General features: G+C 35.4%; 1 protein-coding gene across 1 annotated transcript in view; it reads left to right on the top strand.

Annotated features, from left to right (window-relative positions):
- The window catches only part of LOC131592372 (synaptotagmin-1-like), a 336297-nt gene that overhangs the window by 117343 nt on the left and 199533 nt on the right, over positions 1–19421 (top strand). The window contains exon 3 of the mRNA XM_058863843.1: positions 2117–2178. The gene's annotated coding sequence lies outside the window, so the exon portion shown is untranslated. The remainder of the gene's footprint in view (positions 1–2116; positions 2179–19421) is intronic.

Raw genomic sequence — 19421 nt, 5'->3', positions numbered from 1 at the left:
CCTGATATTTTAGCTCTTCAAATCCTTGCAAAGAGTGGTGGTATTTAGTTTCTCGGACAACTGTTACATTTTATTGGTTGGTTTTTACTTATTTACTCCAGATGTGCATTTTTCATATGTTTTGAAAACTCAGACTGTGAGCTTCAAAGGAGCATGCAGGCTGTCTCTCTTTGCACTTAATGCAGCACTGCACTTATTCATAGTTTCACCTAAATTTGCTTCTCTAGTGCAAACCTTTATTTTTATTTAGTTATTTACAATTAATACTATAGTAAACATTTATCTTTCCATTTTCTGTCGTTGCAGCAGAAGGAAGTAGTGAACCTCCTGAAAGGCTCAGTAATAAATATGACACAGCTTGACACAGACAGCTTAGAGAAACAGGGGAAGATTGAGATAGTGTACCACAGAGCAGGTGTGACTCTGGGTGTTAATTTCTCTAAGGCACTTGCAGCTACCTCTGCTCAAATGCAAGATATACACAGGGCCCTGCACCAAAGCCCTGGCTCTGAACCCCAGGAGACGATAGAGATTAGAGGTTCTTTTATTGAATCCTCTTTTTGAGTGTTTCTGAATTTCAAATGCCTCAGTTTGGGAAGACTTGACTTGACAGCAAGAGGCAGAGTTTTGGTTGAAGCCATTCAAGAGATATTGGAGTACAGTAGTTGAGATTAGGTCTGTCGTGGTCTGTTCCAGAACATTTTATACAGTTAATACAGAGCACCAAGCAAGGTAAGGCCTGCTAAGGCTATTGACTTGACTTGACATTTGATATGGGTTACATACTGTGGGAATGAAATTAGCTGTGTTTTACACCAGCATCTGAATTATTCTAAACCCTTTAGAGTAAGATTTCAAATCATTGTCCAGTAAACCTTGCATCATTTTAAGTGTTCAGCTCCGCACTGACATCTGGGACAACAAAATGGGCTGCTTAGATAGAAGAGCTGATTCCTATGGTTCAAAAAAGTTTAAAACTTAATATCATCATAATATTAGATGCTACTGACTAATGTATTACATAGCCCTTGGCTCCAAACAGTTATCAATTGTTGCTTAACAGGTTCCTTCAGTAGACTTATATGCAGATATGAGTGATTTCTGGTATGTCATAAATACTGACAGAACAATACAGAAAGAAATATAATTTCTTACTAAAATAGAAGGGGAAATTAGATTTTATAATTAGTTATAGTTTGAGTCCTATATTATCTGAGTCATGAAAGATGGTTTGTTGATTAGAGTGAGATGGTGGATGGAATCATGATTTGCCTTTTTCAAAGACCAGTGTAAGTGTTGGTGTGCTATAGTGTGACAGTTTCAGATAAGCAAGTTTTCATTTTCTAGTTGATGTAAAAAATGCATTTGTCTATCTTAGCAACTATGTATTTGTCTCCATTTTTTAGCTGCATCCAAATTGGTCATCTTCACAATTAATGACTTCACAGGTTGATTGTGCTTGCCCTTTCACACCAATGTTGCCCTTATTGTAGCCCCTATTGCCCAGCAGTCCCAATTTTCTCCATTCTGTCAAGCAGTCTTTATTAATGAAAACTGTTAATAGTAAAATCTGCAAAAGCAGTATGCTGTGTTCCATCAAATCCTGCCTTAAAACTCACCTCTGTTGTGATGCTTGTAAACTGGTCAAGAAAGGCTTAGCAGCTGGTGTGCTGTGTTCAGTTCTCACCGTACAAGTTTCCTGTATGAAACAGAAGGAGTTAGGCATCAAACACCCCTCTGCAGCATGTTCCACTCTCCTCCAAAAGTGGTGAGTGAGGCTGTCTTTGGAGGCATATGTTCTTTCTTCCTTGACTCCTCAGTCTAATGGGTAATTCAGCCAGGATCTAATACACCACATTTTAGACAAGAGGATTGCCAGTCTCAGAAATGTGAAAGCCTGTCACCTTCCTGGAACTGGGGAGATCTGCAGGTGTCCAGATGAAATTAGGATGCCCAGAATTTAGTCTGAAGTTTCAAGGGAGATTTGTTCCCTGAACCTGTTGATTTCTCATCTCTGCTGCTATTTGAAAATGGCAAACTTCTCTAGCACAAATGAAACTAGATAGTTTCATTTAGATAGAAACATGATAAATGCATGTATTTGTTTTTCTTACAGAGGCGTGGAGTCCTGAATAAACAAAGAGAAGAGAGTTAAGCACACATTCTCTATTCTGAACAGTAAGTGACCAACTTACATACTTTAAACATGACTTGTACTTCCTTTTTAATTTTTTTTTTATTCTTTTGTATTTGCAGTTCTTCTAACAAATGTAAGAAATAAGTGCAGTGAACATTTCTGCCTTATATCCAACTTAGTTTTCATTTCACAGGGGTAGACTTTTATAAATCCTGCAATCTCAGGTAGGACCAGGTAGTCCACACAAAGTGTCTTCATTGCTGCCCATACTGAGAATACTACATTGTTTATTTCAGTAAAAATACATTCCAGTAGAAACTGACACTACCAAGCTAAAAACAATATTATGCCAACATTTGCTCACACATGAAATTTTGCAGAAAAGCAGATTCATCACTGTAGTCAGATGGTGCTGTGTCAGTGTAGGAGCAAAAGACTTCTATGGGTTTGTGTTAACCACATAACCAGTGACTATTTGTTCCAAACTGCCCTGGTCATAGCTGTGCTGTTCACAGTCCAACCAATTGCAGAGCATGGCTGTGCTGGCCCTTGACAACTGCAGCATTATAAAACACCAAGAAATTAAGACCACTTGCTGAGACAAGAAAATGAGCCATGTTTGTGTTGTGGGTGATATTATTAACATTGTCCCTAGAAAAAAATCTTGGGCTGTTGATGAGGTACCAGTCATGACAAAGTAGGACACAGACACTGCCTTCACTGCCAATCCAAAGTAATGTGCCCTGGGAAGTGCAGCTGATTCTACGGGTGTACCACGTTACTGGGTATTTAACAGGTGACGATATCTTCTGAGAAGCAGAGCAGGTGGTCTTGTGTTAGCACATTTCTATTAACAGTTCCAACAAAACAGTTCCTCTGTGCTAGGTGCCAATAGAACCTGCCTTTTTTGTGGTGGATAATTGTGGACGGTAAGTAATGCGCAGAGAATATGTGTTCTTTAGCACCATTCTGCTTTTAAAATATACATTTGGCAGTACAAGTTAAGGAGTTTTACTGTTGTATATGAAATCCCTATTCATTTAGCCAAACAGGCATATGGAACAGGCTAGTTTTGAATGGAAATAAATCTTGAATATATCTTGAGAAGTAATAAAATAATACTCCTTGTTGGGAAAGAATGTGTGTAAATCTTAATAGCAAAAAAAATTACCCATTTTATCTCTGGGCAGACAAGCTTGATGATGGACTTTAACAAGAAAAGAAATGTGTGACATTTCACAAATCCAAGGACAACACAATGCATGTTTGTGAACCTGCGTGGTTATTTGTACACTGTACTAAACTGTTACCTGTGGGCATCTTCTAGATACATAGTAAATGGCACATATGTACCAGAGAATTCTAGAAAACTTCTCAAAACTCCTATTTATCTATTTCTTTGATTTCTTTAATTTCTTCTATCAGTAATACTTTCCTTTAATTTTCTTTCCTCTGTGATTCCTGTGGTTTATATTCCCTACATCACACCATCCTATATATGATATATTTCCCTATATCACACCTCTTTTTACCCTTTATCTTTCCATTTTTTGCCACATAGTCAATCTGCTCGAACTTCATGTTTTCTGCTCACATCTCCCACACAGGGCCATCTCCTCTTACTCTTGGCAGAGCTACATTGCAGAATGTTTCTGATCTTGGGCAAGTTTTGAGCTTGCTATTTCTAGTATCAGATAGATACTCTGCAGACCAAGCGCCTTATTGCTGTTGTCAGCTCATAACACACAGAATAATGCCATATGCTTGTGTCTCAGGAATTCACAAAGGGTTGCAACATAGTGTAATATGGGTCAGGTATTGCAATTTTATTTGATGTGTGGAAAGATGCAGTGGAACTTTAGAAGTTGTTATTTAATGCATAGGATACCTTCAACCTAATCAATCATGCTTTACGTCCTCTGGATCTGAAGTTTTGGCAGCAGGTCACTGATAGTTACATGAATAAATGCTAGCAATTCCAAGCAATTTTTATAGTTCAACTGATATAGGTATACAAAAAGTCCACAAGTCATTACAGACATACTTGTAGAAAATAAATTTCACTACTGCAGACTTTAGAAGATCCCCCCAGTTGTGTTTCTGTGTCAAGTGGCCAGAACTCTCAGGCAGCTGTTTTCAGAATAACATGTATTTATTTGTGTATAGTGAGAAAAAATTAGTCAACTATTACTGGTACTCCTTCACATACGTATTCTCTCTCTTCTGCGGGCAGAGTATGTTGACAGGACCTTTTCATATTATTCATCAGTTAATTTTATCAGTCATGGTGTTATGATTATAAACTACAAATGATCTAACATATAATGAATATATAGTAACAAAAATGAAACTCTGCAGTGGTTATTTAACATTCATGATGCGAAATTTATTTAACACTCTCTTTGGAATATACATGGGAAATTAGAATAATAAAACAGAAATAAAATTACCCTTACCTCTCATCCATCATCAGTGAGAAGCAGTGTTACCAGCTTGATCAGGCTGTACATTCTCCCATGGAGGGAAATTTGTGTATGGTATGTTTGGGCCTTCTAACAACACCCTTGAGAACTGTGTTACTCATATACTAAGTAACCAGTCATTCTTCTGACACTGTGATTGATAAATTGGAATTATGGAGTTGTTTCAGAATACCTTTTTCCCTTCAACTTCAATTAAAATCTAAAATTTAAAATATCTGTGAAAAAAAGATTGGATTCCCACATATAGAGAAAATAAAATTAAAATTTATATTGTTCTTATTTTAAAAGGATAAAATAAAAGTCACAATATATAGTATGTTTTGTGGGTTTTACATGTTCCCAACTTTATTTTAAGTGTAAGGGCCTTTGTCATTTGTCCTTGATACTGTGAAAGATTACAGGTATCCTTTATGGAGCAGGAAAAAAATCTTGCAACATGTGTTCAAAAAATGATGTCCATTGTCCTCACATAGTCAGCAGCAATCAGATTTCATCTGCCACAAACTTTGGTTTATCAAAGAAGTGGCAAATAATTGGTGAATGGTTGATAACAGGTTTTTTATTACTCTTGTCTGACAAAGGCAAGTTCAGGTAATGTGATGTAAATTAGGAGATTGCACAAGCATAGTGCTAGTACAGGAGAGGGATGGCCAGAATCCAGACTCTGTTGTGAGCAGATGAGAGGAGGCTTGGCCTGCTGAAAATTATTGTACGGGAAGTTTGACTCCATTATGTGTTATTCATGTTAGACTTACTATTAGCTCATGAGTGTGCAACATTACCCTTGTTTGCCCTAATATCTATTTCAAAAGCTACTGTGTTTTATATTTTACCATTTACCATATTATATCCAGAGGTATGTAATGTACCAGAGCTGAAGTAGCTAAATGAAAGGTTTTTTGGTTTTGGAAGGGTCATTTTGTAAAAGTTGAATTTATGAGTATTCAAAAAGAAATGAGCCTGTAGTTCCTGAATATTCTGTACTAACCACAATAACCTTCCCTTACATTATTATTTCAGTTTTTCATGCATTATAGTAAGCTAGAGGCAGCATAGAAGTGCCTGCCCTCATTCCTTGTTTTTTTTGCCATTTTGTCACAGGTTTTGTCATTGCAAATTAAAATTAATGTGCATATACTTCAGGCTTGGACAAAATTGTTCATTGTAGTGTTTGTACTACCTTAAGTCTTTAATGAGGTCTTCCCTTAAATTAGTTTCACTCTTTTTTTTCCCCTCACATAGTGAAAGTATGAACTTCTGGTAAATTATATAGTAGCGTTTGCATAATGTAAAGGTTGTTTATGTTGCCTGTCTTTTGGTTATCATGTCAAGACTATTCAGAGGAGTCTATTGTCTATGGCTTACATGCTTACAAAATCCTGTGCCTCAAAACTTTATTTTTCTTTTCTTTTTATCATTCCTATATTACAGACACCGCTTTGTGCTTTTTAATGTGACATCTCTGACATGGATTTAGATTCTGTACTGCTTTGAGGTATGCTAGTTATGCAGCTTGATTTTGCAAAATGGCTCTGTATTTGTAGCTCCCTGGGGCTTCAGTTTAGTTGTCATCTATCATTTTAGCACCGTGATTGATTAGTCTCTGCTATTTAATTTATCTGCTGCAGCTTCTAAGCTTTTTCTTTAATTGGTAAACACATACTTTTCTAGACACATTTTCAAATTATGTGTTTTCCAAGTGCCCAGAAGTCATGTAATCATATTTTTCTCAGCTAGGAATTTAACCATTTGAGCCATTTAATGGTTTCAATAAATATTGGCTGGTATTTTTGTCTATTACTTGGAAATTTTGAACTGGAAATCTGTTACATGTTCCATTTTTCAAAGTTATTGTATATTGAATATATATTTATTCTGAAATACTACTGTATTTACCAGCTTTTTTTTCATCCACTGAAAAACATTACAAGAAATCAGCATCTTTCTTAAGTGTAGGAGCCAAATGCCTGGGCTCCTGCTGTGGTAGTAGATTTTAACCACCTTTTCACATTAGGCTTCAAAAGCAAAATATTAATTAGCGTAATTTGCTTGTTGGAATTCCATAAGCCAGCTTCAGTCAGGAAGGTTGACATGCTTATTCTCCTCTGTTGTATACTGTGTTCCTGTTCTTTGCTATTTTTAAACATCACATTGAATATCAACTTGGCTATGTTTTTAAATCAGAATCTTTCATAGAAATGTCATTTCCATTTAAAAGAAGGGTTGGTTTTTGGTGTTAAGTTGCACAATGTGTAAACATTTCAGCAGTTCTATACAATTACTGAGGCAACTTTCAAGAAGCTACTATAATGAATTACATCTATGATCCACATATCAAAGAAATTATAATGTTATATTTTGTTTGCTACTGCAGTTTTTATTATGGCTGTGTATTTTTGAATGGGGATGTTGATAATTGGTTTAGGGTTTTGTTTTTTCTTTACTTTTAGTTACTGTCTAATACTTGTGATTAAAATCTCTCAATAAGAAGAATTATATTGTGTCATCATAATGCAGCTTTGCTGACGTTGGTAACTGCTATTGTAGTCTCTAAATACAATCAAAGTCATGTCTCTAAATACAATCAAACAAAATTAGTAGACATCTGCAGCAGTGCATGCTTTTTGGGGGTAAATTGATGTTCTTTTTTTTTTTTTTTTTTTTTTGTGCGAGCAAGCTTTAATCAGTATTTCCATTTTGTTTCTAATTCTAATCTCATTGCACTTTCAAAGACTACCAGGTTAGCTTCAGATATGTACCTTAGGCATTTGTGGTAGGTCACTTCCAGCCCAAATTTTCTTCGAGTCTTGGAGATAGCCTGTTGTGTCAGTGCACTTGTCGTGACTTACACTTTGATTAGGAAATAAGAGGATAGATTTTTGTCAACTTTGCCATTTTGCATTTATGGTACATGAAGCTTAACTGAAGAAATAACTAATATGGTACAAGTGATTATGAAACATACAGGTTAAGATGACTCCCCTGTATGGAGTTGGTGATCACTAAGGGACATTATTTGGCAGTTTTGGATCCTCTCAAAGTATGACTTTTCTATTCAATGATGATTTTTTTTTTTCTTCTTTAAAGTTTCATACTATAAATCTTACTTTGAAGACATATAAGTCATAAGCATCTCATTTTGACACCTTTCCTTATGTATATGAAACTCATTCAAGGGTTTATTCAGAAATGAGAAAAGACACGTCTTAGACCTATTTACAATAAGTTACTGTTTACAATAAGTTAAAATATTGACAGCATTTATCTGTGAAAATGGGAAGGAAATAGGAAATTCGGTTACTTTTCCATGTAAACGGAAACATTTTGCAAAACCATTAGCATATAAAAATATTTCTTCTGATGTCAGTCTTCCATGTTTATATTAATATCTGAAGTACATGAAATGGGCACAGTAGAACTTTCCTTGCAGTAAACAACTTTGAAAACACAAAATTAAAAAATTAATATTTTATTTAATATTTGGAAAGCACAATTCCTTGGAATAGGATTTTTGGGTGGGAGGATATTCATTGGAACTGCTAAAAATTAGGAACTATTAGGAATGCTCTGGAACATGTCAAATATATCAGCAATGTGTCTGCAGTGTGCTGCTGCTATACTTCCAGTTTTGCTCTGCAAGCTGAAGAGGCAAAGACATGGTTTTGTTGTGAGAGGAGCCTCTGCACGTTGGCTCTGAGAGCAATATTGATTGAAGTCTTTCATTCTAGTGACCCTTGTAGCTGTGCTAATAAATGGAACAGTATTTTGAGCTGAGGGCACAAGTTTTTGAACATGCTGTTGATAAAGTACATAACATTAGGCCATCTTACCAGTTTCACCAATTACAAAGCTGTAACTTTTCAGTTATTAAAAATGCTGAGATTCTGTTTTTCCATGAGCCATGTACTTGGGAGTTTTTCTTGTTACTGTTCAATTTCTATGACTACTTTAGTCCCTCCAAAATCTTTAGGTTTAGAAGTGTATTTTTTATTGAAAGGTGATATTTTCACTCAGTTGCATGGATCCAGGGGCTGAAGCTTCAAAAGATAACTCCCAAACATTTATTGCAAAGTCTGGGGATGCTGTGTAAAATGCATGATAGCCTGGAGGTCTCTGCTAGTACTAAGCAGAGGTACACTTTGATCTTTCACGTAATAGGTCTCCCAATACCTTTTCATTTCTAACAGAAATAGTGCCTAGGCTGCTTTTATACCATAAGCCTGTTTCACTCATCCTTAAAAGTTGTGATGCCAAGTAAGAACATTGGTTTTAGGGAGAAGGATGAGAAAAATGGAATAAGATGTCATTTAGACTGTGCAACTTTAACTATTTTTGATGGTATTTGCTCTTAGAATCATGTCTCAGTGGTTGAATCTTTAGTTTAAATGAAATTATTAAAATGGACAGTGTTTATTTAAAATCTCATTTTAGTTTAGGGATAAGAATGTTTAAGACTTCAAACTGCATTAAACAATTGGTTAAAAAACCACTAGCTATCAAACTTCTAGTAGTTTTTCCTGAAGGTAACAGGGATTCAATTTGGAGAGTTACAGTCTATTGGACAAATATACCCAATATATAGATAGGTTTTAAAATGGGTGTCACATTAAACTTTATAATTTTGTTCTTAGACATTTCCTAAAGAGAATAGAATCAGTATCTTTGATACTGAAATTTTCAAAAGATCTGTTAGTAGATGTAAATGATTTGCTTAAACCCTCTCGAGTAGCTTTCCTTTTCAAGATTGGTATGGTGGAACACAGTAACTTTCCAGGGGGGGATGGAATTCACTTTAGTGGTGAAATTCATAGTATTGTTACTGGTGTGAAAAGAATAAGCTCATACCATCTCAGTATTGCAAAGACCTTGAAGAACTACAAAACTATGTACTGCTGTTGCTTATCTTTCTCTTTCAGACTCTGAGATTGTTCTGAATATTGATTTGTCCATCAGTTCAAGCTTCTTAGAAGGTGCTACTGTGTTTGAGAAGTGTGTTCATTAGTACTTACTAATGCATGTTTGATGCACGTTAAAAGAAATTGAGATTATATCTGCTGTTAAGTAACTGCCTTAAAAAAAACATTGTCTTACTTGGCAGTTCCTAATCTTGAAAATACCTGTGTAAGACTATGAATAAGTCCTACAGACATCAAGTAGTTTTTCTTGCTGCCATTTTTTACCAATAAAAGCTCTCCCTGTCTCCCTTATTCATTCTCCTGGAAAAAAAAACAGCAGCCTTTACAAGCCTGAATAATGAGATGGGGCTTAGGAAAACTCTGGTGTAATTATACTAATCTGCTACTTACTGCTATAGCATATAGCCCTATACTGGTTCTGTTTCTGAGTCTTCTTTCTCCATCCTTTATACATATTTCCATTTTTCTCCCTTTACTGTTTTCTTATTGGCAACTCTACCTAAGTCATATTGTCACAGAATGGTTTGGATTGGAAGTGACTTTGAAACCATCTAGTTTCGACCTTCCTGTCATGGACAGAGACACCTTCCCCTGGATCAGGTTTCTCTAAAGCCCCATCCAACCTGACCATGAACACTTGGAGGGATGGGGCCCCCACAGTCTCTCTGGGCAATTTGTTCCAGTGCCTCACCATCCTCACAATGAAGAATCTTTCTAGCTGTACTCCGGATTTGCTTACTAAATCTTACTTTCTCTTCTAGAGCTGCTTCAATGATACTCTTCTGAGAAAGATCCCTTATTACTCAGTGTCATCTAATTTGTTTTCAAGTAGTTCCCATAGTTCTTGATCTTCTTCTTGATAATAGGGATTTTAAAAAAATAACAATAGGGATAAAATATAACTTACATCTGCTGAAGTATTGTAACTAGGTTGTGATTGAGTTTGCAAAGAGGGGCTCAAGCTGGGATGGTGCCCATTTATGTGATCAGAAATATGTCTAGACATAAAGCAATGTTTTTTATGTGTACACTCCTTCCTCACCATGCCCAGATATTTTAATGTTTAACAGTGAATGAACATGAGGTTCATATTTTTTCCCTCTGTAAACATTTGTTTCTTTAACATAAGCTGCGAGCAATTTGAGCATCCCTTTATCCCAGTCAGCAAATTGTCTTTATTGCTTTGCTCCTACTTCTTCTTTCTTCTCTACCTGGAGTATGGGACTATAATGTTACATTGCTTCAGACAGAAGACAGTAAATTTGCTTATAATTGATATATCAATACATTATCTTTATGCCCTTTTTTGGTTGTTAAACCCTTAGCTTTAGCATATTCTACTTTCTCCAAATTATCTGCCTTTAGCACACAATGTCTGATTTGTTTGAAGAGCTTCTGATTTCTGCTGATTAGATATTTTACTCAAAGCACCAAAGAAACCCATGTTTGTGTGACTTTTCTTCTTGGATGCACATGTGCGTGTTCTCTTGCTTTTTCTCTATCTCTCGCTTTTTTCCTGTGCTTTGCTGGAAGATTATGTCCTCAGTTGTCAAATTGCTTTCTCTCAGATAAAATTCCAAAGCTAAATTGAAAGAAATCAACCCAGAAACTCTGGCAGATGATTAATGTCTAGAGTGAAACTGAATTTTGTGTCTTAAATGAAAAAATGTGTATTATTAAAAAAGTATGGTATTAGGCTAGTGAAAAGGAATCTCTAATACTTGGTATATAAAAAAGGAGATATGATAAGATTATGAAACCTTGAGGGGTTATTTGAATCATCAACTTGTTTCTGGAGAGAAAATAAAGCTCTGTTTTATTAATCCTAATTGTCCTTTTATTTGTTGCAATATATTATATCAGGTTTACAGCATCTCTTCAGCATTAGCTTCCCAGGAACAGCATTACTAAAGTGCAACTATCAGCCAACTGAATGCTACAGATACAACCTGAAAATAAATATGGATAATTAAGCAAGGTGTTGTTTTTCAGAAACAGCACATCCACTTCTGTGTAGCGTCAAGAGGAGAGTTTAAAATTGTGTACAGGGTTCAGTAAACTGCCGAACAATATATTTACTAATAAACTGTTTGGTTTTGTGAGTTAATTGATTGGTAAGCAAAAGAGCTTTAAAGAGGCAGATCATGCATTATAGACTGTTATGAATTACGTGGTAGGAGGGAAGGAGTTAACATTAGAACTGTATGACACCTGTGAGTCATTGCTACTTAAAAACATCATGGTTATCAAAATGCATTGAATTCTTCTCTCAGGAAGAAGAAGTTGATTGAGACATGGGTAAAGGCATTTCCATGACACTTGACACCACTGTGTTGCCACCCTTAATTGGTGGCTTTCAGGAGGTCAATCATGACCAGCCATACATGACTGTTTAGCTTTGCCTGTAACTAGATGTATATTCTGCTTGCCATAACATTGCTTCATTAGGTTTTTAGCTTAGGAGTACAATATATAGGGTGTCTCAACTTCTTTAGCAGAAGTTATGACAGGGTAGGTAGGTTACAATTCAGGTAACATCTTGGAACTCATAGATTTAGAAGACTGGAGCTGTATCAGTTGATTATATACTATGGTGCAACCTGTCTTATGAAAGGTATCTCAATCTGGGGATTTGGAAATTCTCTTAGGGAGATAATGTTTATATGTAAGTATTCTTGAAGTAATTGAAGTATAGTTAGTACTTCTCTTGGGAAAAAGCAGAAGGAGAACCCTCGGTTTCGGGCACAATTTTTGGTGTCACAAACAATCAAACACTCAACTGATCCAACAGAAAAATACCAAAATTAGAAAACAGGGACAGTCAGAATGTTTCTAAATAGAAGCATTCATCAGCTCTCACACTGCTGACTTTTTAAGTTCAGTTATCATGTTTGGACTTGGTGTGGTGCCAGTAAAAAGGATTTGCTCATTTATTTTCAAGCAATCAGAATATTTTTTAGGCCACATGTAGAAATAGTTAGAAAATACAGCAGGCTGACTGGATAAGAAAGGATGAATTAGGTACTTGCAGTGGTAATACAAAAGAGGAAAGATGAAAGTTCACAGTTATTTAGATTTAAAAGTAATCTCCATATGAACTGCATTTGCTTAAGATACTTAATATATGTATTATTACTTCTTACTTCTCTGATTAAGTGAAGCTTACTCAGTCACCTAGAAGTTGATGTGACTTGTACCATTGATTTATCTCAGAAAAGGCAAGAGACTCAATTTAAGAAATAAGGATGAGCATGGTGGTGTTCTTTGGCAAGTTAAGAGGTCATAGTATATGTAGGAAAAGAATATGGCCAAGAATGACATTAAGGCTGAATATTTAATTATATGTTTGTTTGTTTACATCCGAAAGATGTAAAAAAGGTGTAGTGAAAAAGTTATTTGCTGGTGTGTTAGCTATATTGGTAAAGCAGAGAAATGCCAACTCAGAGCTAGAAGAATGAAGCTACAAGTTTTGTCAAAATACTGGTGAGCTCTCTAGATACCCCGCTGAAAAATTGCCACTAGTTACCTTTCTTGTTGTTGCCTTGACCTTAGTATATTTTCTGTTGAGCTTCTGTCATTTTCATCCAAAATATGACTAGCCATTCAGAAAGCTTTACATTTTTCTTCTAGACTGTGCCTGGTTAAAAAAATTGGAAATATTTGGCAGTGACAAATGTCTGATCTGTAGGCAACAGTAACTGTAGTCTGAAATGGTGTTGAATGCTGCCCCATGTGTTTTCACAGTTAGGTGTCTGTGGTTTATACTGATGCTAGCTCACAGACTAAATGATGTCAAGTGTGTTTTGGATGTATAGATTTTGTACACGGCTAACAAACAGCTCAAATTCAGTTGGGTTTTAGCAAAACTTATAGTGGTACATGCACATCTCCCAGTTTAAGTACTTGTCTGGTAGAAGAAGCAGCTTGACTATGTAAGAAAGTGTATGTATTTCTGTGGGTTAAGGCTTGACTTTCTATTTATTTTAGAGAATAAATAAAAGTACCTTTTCCTTGGTGAGAACAATCTTTTGTACCTCTTAAGGCTTTTTGATAAGAGCTTATCCATGACTTGGTTCCCTTGTCATTTTCTGATGCTGTTGGGGGAGTGTTGCTTCTCTGCTGTGTGACATTTATGGACGCTTGCTTTTTTCTTTTTTTTGCACTGGAACAGTAGGTTGCAGTACAAGACTTTGCTCAAGAAATCTGCAGTTGCTTTGGTAATGGTTGAAGTTTAATATATCAATAATGCTAATTGTTTTATCACCTTATAAGAGGATCACAAATAAAATACTGTTCAGTCTTTATACAATTCACAAGAGTTTACATGTTTACTGTAAAGTTAACATGTCCTCTGCTCTGATTCACTCACTTTCCATGACCATGTATCCCTAGTGCCCTACTAAGTCATATAAATAAGGTAGTCTTCACATTAGCAGTTCTAAAAGTTAATAATTTACAAAAACATACAGAAGTGGCAAATGCTTTGAGTGGTGCTCTAGCTATACGTCTCTTGTGTGGAGAAGTATCTGGTAGATGCTGTGCTGTTAAAACAGTGGGATTTGTGACAAGGAAGTAATCCTATGCAGGATATACTTGCTGGCACAGTTTACAGTGCACTGGAAAAAATTCTGTTTGATGGAGAAAAAAATTTGTGAGAAACATTAAAACTCTATTCATTTCTCACAAAACTAATTTTCAAAGAGAAGTCTTTTCTCTCCTTCAGTAGAAAATCTAGCACATTTCTACTGTAGTTAATTGTTGGTGCATGGTAGGATGTGATTTCTACTTGGTAAACCTTGCTAATAAAATGAGTCAGTTCTAAAGGATCTTTCTTCTATTATGGTGTGTGTGGCTTTTCCTCTGTGGTTGCTTTGGTGCTTTTTTCCCTCTGCTTTTTTGCTCTTCCTTCATGTTGTGCATCTTACTATTTATGTCTTCACATTTAGTGTTTGTTTATTGTGTTTGGATGTGCAGGTATACCAAGTATTTGTTGGTAAGTAACACTTTGTCTAAGCTTATGTCTTGAAACTTGTCATCTTGAAAGTAGGTACAGAAACAGAAGACCCAGTACTTCAAGAGAGTTGTCTTTCCCTTTGTCAGTCACCACTGTAAGATGGGCAGCTGCCAAAGCTGTCACACACAGAGCAGGAAGTCAGATAACCTGGTATAGTCTATTTGTGTTCAGCTGTGCACTCTTATTCCACTTTGGCGATTTGTCTTCATGCCTGGATGTGGAAACTCAGCCTTTTCTCCAGTGCATGCAGTGAGCAGCCCTTGCTGTCAGGACAAGCAACCACTTCACCCCCAGGTTACAGAATGCTACTTTCCAAACTAACAGCTGGGTGTTACTTAAGGTATATCTACAATAGATGGCCCTTCCCCAGGGACTGAGCCTATCCAGTTCAAACCACTGTGTGATGCCTTTGAAATATAATTGCTAAAATGGCACCCATTTATTCCAGTAGACCTGTAAGTGCACAGGTAGATTTTTTTAGCTGTTTAATTAAAGATGCATATCTGAGGTAACCTAGCAAAAGGTTAAATTTTAGTTTGTCAAATCAACTCCCTGTAGTTCACCATTCTGTCAGTTGCTGACAATTATTAAATATTTGATTCCTTTAAGCCTTATTTCTCTGTGTGAATGATTTAGATATTTATAATTAAGGAAGAAAAGATTAATTAATTTCCATTACTTCAGTGATATCTGTTTGGACTGTCCAGGTCATAGTGCAGCTTAATCAACAACATGGATATGTGAAACTTTGAATTTTCTCCCAGTGTGATGTTTTAGCTGCTGACTATGAGAATCAAAAAAGGTATCATTTTTTCCCATACAAAAGAGCTAAATTCTGTAATTCTGTGGTATTCTACAAGTGACTAAGTTGTGGGTTTATTTTTTAAATTTATAAGTATTTTTTTTAAAGTCTGTTTTTTGTAGGACATGGTCAGAGTCTCTTGAAATTGCGATACATAAAAGGGACTGAATTATGGTCTTTAATAGGAGTGAGAATAACATGTAATAGCCCTTATATCAAAAGTCACTATGTAAATCAGTTGTATTCTGGACTGTATATAATTATCCCAGTTACACTGAGGGTAACAGGCAGCTGTGAAAACGATCAATTCTTATTGTCTGTGCTGTTATTTTCCATTCCACAGTACAAGTTAAATTCACTCTTTAGACCTAAATTAATATTTTATGTCAAAGCTTGAGGAACAAAAAAGGGCTTCTGGGGGGGAAGCAGTGAAGTTTATATGTATAATGGAGAGCTGCACTAAAAAAGACATTTTGGTTAATGCTGGTTCCCATGGTTACTTGCAAATAATTATGCAGTTTTTAAAACACAAAACTCTTTTTGTGATCTTACTTCCAGGCAGATAAGTGCCCAGCAGTTAGTTATAATTAGCTATATAAGAAGTAAATTGTTAAGCTTTGATCTTTGAAATTAATCTTAGCTTACATATGTTACACCTCTACACACTGCATTTCTGTTGGCTTCGCTAAGGTTAGATTTCCAGGTTAGGTAGTTCTGTCTGGTTTGAATAATACCGGGTCGATATCTTACTTTGTTATTACCTCCACAACTTTTACAGTTGGCTATGAATGTCTTTAAAGAAAATTTATTCTTTTCTAAAACAGTATTTATTCTACATTTAAGAGTTCTGGTCTTTTAGGGCTTTTTTTTTTTTTTAATTGTGTACCTAATTTTATTAAAACCATTCCAGTCTGGGAAACAACAATGATGAAAATGCATCTTTCTGTGAAACTTGGTCATAAGAGACCACAGTTCTGTTGCACTTCATTAATAACAAATAGAAGTTTGTCTTATTAATAATAGTAGTAATATGATTATGATATTTGTAATACCACATTAGCATGATGTGAAAAATAAACAGATTAGGCTGACATGCCCAAATTTTTCTGAATTAACAAACATGCTGCCAGTTTTGCCTTCCTAAGTCCCCTACAGTTCATGTCATTGCAGAATGAGGAAAGCACAGAGATAGTTAGAGCTCACACTGATCACAATTCTGGACTTCTGTAGTGAAAAGATTTTGACACTTACGTATGAAGAATTTTCAGATGATTCTTGCTGTTTAATATGTGTGAAATCTTTCCATGTTTGCAGCATTATTGTTATGATATGTAAGAAACAGTCACAAGAGAAGTCATCTCACGTCAGCTGCACTGGTTTCCTGTTTGGTCTTGTCATTTTTCTACAAAGTGTTTTGGTACTGGAACAATAAATCAAAAATTTTGTAATTAATACATGATAATATATTCTATTTGATCATTTTAATGTAATTCCATTTCTAAAGTATAAGCTCTTGATTTCTAATTAGATTAACTACTTTTTTCTCTTTCAGCTTAACACAGAGATGTAATTTATTGCATATCACTTCCATTATTTCATTTTCTAATTTGAAGTCTTAGCATCTTAGTTTCTCATACCCTGAGTTGTGATGATCTTTTTAGGATGATGATAAATCATAAAACAATGAGGATGAGAAAATACTACTTGGTCACCATACTTGTTCCTCATTTTGCACACTGAGAGGGAGGCTGGTATCATATCAGCAGGTGTCTGGCAGAGGAAGAGAAACATTTTGATTGACACCAAAGCCTTAGAATCACAAAATCGTCCATTTTGGAAGGAACTTTGAGAGTTCTTCCAGCCAGGCTTCCTGCTCAAAGCAGGATCAGCATTTGAGTTTAGACCAGATTACTTGGCACTATCTCCAGGCAAGTCTTGAAAGTCTCCAAAGATGAAATTTCTGCAACTCTCTTGGGCAAGCTGCTTAATTATTCTGCTGTGGAAGTGTTTTGTTTTCACATTCCATTTTCACCTCCGAGTTTCAATTTATCATTTTCTCTTGTTCTCCCACAGAACACTTTACATATAAATAAAAATCATTGTGATCCATAAATACAGGTTACTTAAATTAGTATTACACGCAATTGGAATAGCAAAACAGTTTGTCATGTCATGTTTTCACCTGAATATGTATACAAAAAGTATAAATAGAAGTATATATTGTATAAAATTAAAACCAGCTTTTAAGGCAAAATCCAGGAATTTTCTCATTATAAAACTTTCAAGGATGGTGTTTTAATGTTAAATTTTCCATATTTAATTTTAAAATCTCTTGTTTTAGGCCAGTTTTATCAAGGTCAGTGTAATTTCACAAAAACATGCTTTTTCCATCTCCAGTGGAAGAGTTCTCTGGCCAAATGTGCACAAACATATTCTCAAAATGATGCTTCTCTTATGGCTTTTCAGAGGTGCTGTTTTATGAGATCACAACATCTGGGCTGTATTAAGAAAAATATATTTGGATTTGCTATACAAGCAAAAGGAAACTTCTTTATCACCAATAGATCTTTTATCCTTTATCAGTCTGGAAAGCTTCCAGTTTGAAACTCTGGATAAACAGATGTAAAGCTTATCTGGATTTTAGTCTTATTAATGAACTTGAAAGGGGATTAAAGGCATTGCTATCCTGTCAGTTCTTCAAGTAGGGAATAATAGGAGTGACCACACAGCTAAGTAGCATGAGTTTGAGGGGGGTTTGCCATACTTTCTTCACCAAAAGTCATAATTTGTTGTGCATTTCTGTTACTAGAAGTAGCTAGTTCTTGACTAAGTCTTAAATTAAAAAAGCCAAATAAGATTCCTTCCTAAAAAAAAATCACTCTCCTCTCCCTATTCTTTATTTTTCTATTTTTTCTGTGTGCTCTTCACACCAAGTTTTCACTGAGGAATCTATTCCCTTTTAAGTTTTCACTTAATGGGCTTACCCATTTGCACTTCTATCTTATTTCTATGCTCAGTGTTTTCTTCTCCCATTTGTTCTTGGTTCCAGTTTCTTATTGCCATTTCCCCTCTCTAGTCACATTTCAGCTACAACTTGAGATAGCAGCTTACCCATTTTGTCCCTGAAGATCTTATGAGCTTAATTTTTCATGAGCCTAAAAACTAGCTTGCAGAATTCCACAGAACTTGCTCAGAAAAATATTGGGGTGTGGAAGGCTGAAACTGCCAAACCAGTGTGGGTATACGAAATTACACTACAGTAGACAAAAGAACCATACTCTAGAATCCTTGTTGATTGACAACTTCTTGTCAAACTGAAGCTGAAATGAAATTGAATTTGTCACCTCAATTCCCTTGTAAAAGCTACTGCATTTTTAAAGCACAGACTTTGTTCAGCTAACTAGTTGCTCCCTTGTAAGTGCTTGATGTTCATTCTGTATGTAATTTCTTGCTGTTTTTTCCTTGGAAACAAGAGTATTTCACTGTGGTTGGTTTCCTCTAGGTTTTTCAATGGAACATAATTCCTCTCTTGCATGTATCAGGAAGGCCCAAGCAAGGTGGCAACTCGCTTTTTCAAGTTTGCAGACTAAAACCAATTCAGTTTCAAAAGATTCATGAAGAAACACAATTTTCTTTGAGTGCTTGTTATTTGTTATGAAGCTGTTTGGATTGAAATTATGCATAGACAAATTAAATGTTTACAGTGAGCTAATGGGTTACAAATAAATACATTTTTAATGGCTTGAAAAACCTAGTCTTCAGCTTATTATCCATATGTCAGAATAAATGAAATAGAAATTTGATGCAATGACTACTTCAGGTGAGAAAACGCATATAGCAGCCTCCAGAATAATCTGAAAGCCTGAGTTCAGTATTGTCTAAAAACAGTGCAAGTGAAATCTGTGCTGTCATAACTTATTTCATTGTGAATTAGTGTTGCTCTTCATATATGAGTAGCAGAGAAGTAGAATGGAAGGTTAGTGAATATATAATGAGTATGAAAAGGTCACCTGTACAGACAAGAAATTATTTTATTTACAAAACACGCTTTGTGTTGCTGGATTTTTAA

Source organism: Poecile atricapillus, chromosome W, assembly GCF_030490865.1.
Source record: "Poecile atricapillus isolate bPoeAtr1 chromosome W, bPoeAtr1.hap1, whole genome shotgun sequence".
Classification (NCBI taxonomy): domain Eukaryota; kingdom Metazoa; phylum Chordata; class Aves; order Passeriformes; family Paridae; genus Poecile; species Poecile atricapillus.
The sequence above is the reverse complement of the archived record's forward strand: the minus strand, read 5'-3'. Positions and strand labels throughout refer to the sequence as shown.